The sequence below is a fragment of the Malaclemys terrapin genome, chromosome 1 (genome assembly GCF_027887155.1).
Source record: "Malaclemys terrapin pileata isolate rMalTer1 chromosome 1, rMalTer1.hap1, whole genome shotgun sequence".
Taxonomy (NCBI): domain Eukaryota; kingdom Metazoa; phylum Chordata; order Testudines; family Emydidae; genus Malaclemys; species Malaclemys terrapin.
In genome coordinates, this window is record NC_071505.1 from 354,121,896 (window position 1) to 354,126,393 (window position 4,498).

At 47.5% G+C, this 4,498-nt stretch overlaps 1 pseudogene; it reads right to left on the bottom strand.

Moving 5' to 3' along the window:
* Positions 1-864: 864 nt before the first annotated feature.
* LOC128833984 (olfactory receptor 52R1-like) lies at positions 865-1,861 on the bottom strand (annotated as a pseudogene).
* Between the last annotated feature and the right edge of the window lie 2,637 nt (positions 1,862-4,498).

A 4,498-nucleotide genomic window follows, 5' to 3' on the forward strand; every position in this document is an offset into this window, starting at 1 on the left:
CATCCCAGCCAGGGCTTTGTCAAACCAGGCCATAAAAACTTCTAAGGAAGGAGATTCCACCACCTCCCTAAGTAACACATTCCAGTGCTTCACCACCCTCCTAGTGAAATAGTGTTTCCTAATATCCAACCTAGACCTCCCCAACTGCAACTTGAGACCATTCCTGAAAGCTAAGGAAATAAGCCTCACAATGGTCTCTTCCCTCAGGACTTTGCAGCTGAGCTTTAGGGCCCACAAGCTGTATGATGCACAATCTTGGCTGACTGCCACATGACCCTGCTCCCAACCCTCAGCTTCTTTTATACGGTTTCTAGCTTCCCTTTCTGCTCCAGCCAGGCCAGTCGGCCCCAGCGCTGCATCCTCACAGGACTTACTGCGGGTTCCTTGCCAGGCTGCAGCAGATACTGTCCCAGCCCTGGAGCAGAGGGAGCCCTGGCTGACAGGGAGGAAGGTGGAGATGATCCAGCAAGTGGATGGGTTTGGAGAGGAGGGGAGCGAGTAACAGGGGTGGGCCTCTGGGGGAAGAAGCAGAGCTGAGCCGGTGCATTGGAGGAAGAGGTGGAGAAGGGAGTGGAGCCTTCGGGGAGATGGGATAGCAGAAGCGACCTTGTGCAAAAAGGTGGGGCAGGGGGCAGGGCAGGTCCAGTTTACTGTGTTTAGAAAGGTGGCAACCCTATGAGACAATGAGTTGTACAAAGAATGATTCCTCAGTTTGTCACGCTGACACAGCACAGTAAGGCCAGGAAAGGATTTAATGTCACTTTGACTGTCCAGTCAGTGATTCACGGAAGGGGGCCCAGCACCACATCACCAGCCAGCTCTGCACAGAGCTCGGTCTGAGAGCCAGAGCAACAGGAGAAAACTTTAGGCCCCTTTATGAGTAAAGAGCCGGAGCAGCCTGCCCTGGATCTGTTTGGTCCTCACCCCGTAGATGATGGGGTTTAGCATGGGGGGCATCAAGAAGGACACATTGGCAATGAGAACGTGGCAATACAGGGGCACATTTTGGGCAAATCTGTTCATGAGGGAGAGGAAGACACCTGGGATGTAAAAGGCTAAAATGACAAAAAGGTGGGAGCCGCAGATTTTAAAAGTCTTGAGCCGGGCGTCCTCTGTGGGGAGGCTGAAGATGGCCCTGAGGATCTGGCTGTAGGACACCCCGATAAAAATCCCATCCAGACCCATCACACAGAACAGCACAAAGAGGCCATAGTAACTACTAACACGGGTGTCGGAACAGGCCACGTTCACCATAGTTATGTGTGCGCAGTACGGCTGTGGGATGACGTTGGCTCTGCAATATAGCCACTGCCTTGCCAGGAAGGGAAAGGGCAATACAACTATGCAACCACGCAGCACCATGGCCAGGACAATCTTGACCACCAGGGGGTTTGTCAGGATGGTGGAATGTCTCGGGATGGCAGATGGCCACGTAGCGATCCAAAGCAATGGCTACGATGATCCCAGACTCTATCACTGAAAAGCAGTGAATGAAGTACATCTGGGTGAGGCAGGCATCGAAATCTATATCCCTGGAAATGAACCAGAAGATGCTCAGCATTTTGGGCAGGGTGGACATATACACAACCAGGTCAGAGACAGCCAGCATGCAAAGGAAATAGAACATGGGCTCATGGAGGCTCAGCTCCATCTTCACAATGAACAGGATGGAAAAGTTCCCCAAGATGGCTATGATGTACATGGTGCAGAAGGGGATGGAGATCCAGACATGGGATGCCTCCAGGCCAGGAATGCCCTGCAGGATGAAGGTGGAGGGGTTGGTGAAGTCGGTTGTGTTGGAATCTGACATGGAGTAAGGGAGAAGGTGTCCAACTCTGAGGCAGAACAATGTCTCTTGCATGTACCATAAGTTACCCTGACTTTCTGTATGTGCCCATGGTCTAGGGTGATAGTCGCAGTACAAATACCTGGATGGAAAGACAATGTTAATATGTGACACTACATGCACTACTGGAGACTGTTCTCATGGGGGGAGCAGAAGGGTCGCTCTTCACACACTGAAAATAACATTTTCATTATTCAGAGAAATGAATTATGAAGAACTGACCCTACTAATGCCAATTCCATATTTTATGGGCCTCTCTGCTCAATAATTCCTACACATCATGGTGTGGAAAACCTTACTAGGCACCAGTAGAAAACCCAAGTGTGGATACTGGTTTTCCATCTTTGTTCCTTAGGCTTTTTCTACACTGCCATGTTTTTTCCACAAATAAGCAGCTTTTGCCAAAGAAACAGTGGAGGTGTACACACGGCAAAGCAACATTCAGTCATTCAATAACAAAACTCCTCAGTTTCAGTGACATAATATAACCACCTTGACAAGAGTTTTACGCAAACGTTTTGTTGGCAAAGTGCCAGTGTAGACACTTGTATTAGTTTTTATCAGTGTAATCGACCTCCGGAAGGCGTCCCACATTGCCCATCCTGAGTGCTCTGGTGAACATTTTCAACTCCTCTCCCCTGCATCAAGGTAAACGCTTTCTGCCCCTACCCCTTTAAAGACCCAGGAAGTTAGAAATTCCCCTTCCTGTTTGCTCAGTGGGGAACGCTCACATCACACCTTCCCAGGTGGCCATGGCAGCTACACACTTGGGACACTGTGGAGCTGATGGATCTGCTCAGTATTTGGGGAGAGGAGGCTGTGCAGTCCCAGCTGCGCTCCAGCCGTAGGAAAGTAAACACCTAAGTGCAGGTTTTGTGTAGCTTGTGGGAAGAGAGCTATGATCAGGACACACTGCAGTGCACAGCAAAGGTGAAGGAGCTGCGGAACATATACCAGAAGGCAAGGGAGACAAAAAGTATCTCCGGTGCTTTGCCACATACCTGCCATTTTTATAAGTAGTTGGATGCTATCCTCAACAGTGACCCCATTTCCACCGCCAACAGCCCCGTGGGTACTTCTGTGGGAGTAGCGTACTTAATCTACCTCTCTGAAAGGTTGTACCTAGGTCAATGACAATTCTTTGGTAGACCTCATGTGTATATACTGGGGTTAGGTGGATAGAGCTACATCTCTCATGGGTTTGATTTTTTCTTTGCTATAGCAAAAAAGAGCCAATACAATTTTCATTTGCATTAGCAGACGCATAGCATGCACGTCACGGGAAGGGATAGTAGCACTTTTCTTCATGCTGGTTAGACCTCATCTGGAGTATCGTGTCCAGTTTGGGTCTCCACTATATAGGAAGGATGTAGAGAAACTGAAAAGGATCCAGATGAGAGTGACAAAGACAATCTACTGGATGGAATGCAAGCCATATGAGCAAAAGCTGAAGGAAAATGGTATTTTTTTTTTTAGTTTGGAAAAGAAAGGATTGAGGGGGAGGGGACCTTGAGATATTTGAAAGGCTGCCATTAAAAATATGGAGGAACATTGCCACATAGATCAAGAGGCAAGGGGTTCAAACTACAGCACAGCAGATTTAGATTTAATCTCTGATAAACTTCTCAACTGTACGAACAAGAGGACAATGGAACAGATGCCCAGGCAGGTTGTGGAAAGTCCATTGGACATTTTCAACAGGAGACTGGTTAGTCATCTGTCTTTGATGGTTTAGACACAACAAATCAAGCAACTTGGCAGGGGGTTAGACCAGATGATCATTGCAGTCCCCTTCTCACCCTGTCACTCTTTGATTACATGATGGTCCCTTCTCATTTTCAACCCTATGAATCCATTGATATAGAAAGAAGTTCAGGCATTTATATTTATTCTGTCTCATAACACACGAAGAAGGGAACATTCAATTACATCGAAACTCTGAACATATGAAACCGATAAAAGAAAAGTGCTTAGATACCACATATTGGGCCTGTGGAACTCCTTGCCACAGATATTATTGGAGCAAAGAGCTTAGCTGAATGGGATTCACTAATGGATTGGCCATAATTGGTGTTTCTGGTGGCACCAGCCGTACTTAAGTCTCTCTGATACTTTCAATTATAAAACTTCATTTTCAGTAGCGTATAAGTTTGCCAAACTTTAACCTGAAATTTCCCATGCTGGCTGTCTACTTCTGGCGGAATTGCATTTTGAAAGTTGCAAGCATAACAGTTCAACCGCCTGCTACAATGAAGCTAGGGGGAAAGATGACTTTCCCTTGTTGAAAAATTGTTATATTTCTGCTAGTAAGGAGCCCTAGCACCTTCATGTTTTTCAGCAGGTAAAGTCTGGTAACACCCATCCCCCACCCCGCTAACAGCCAAAGCCCTAAATTGCAAGAGGCGGAGGTGGCAGTGTCTGTACATTAACACACAGCTGGGTCCTGAGGTTTTACTCAGTTCTTACTCCAGACTGGATATTTATCTGGAAGATCTCCCTGAGGGCTTGTCTACATGACAGGGGGGCTTCCATAGTGCTTCATGGGGGTCTGAGCAAACTATGGTCCACAACCTCGAAATCTGGCCTTGTCCTGGACGTCTACTAACAACTTTCATCCTGAAGGATCCTCTGTGCCACTGAAATGCAGCCACG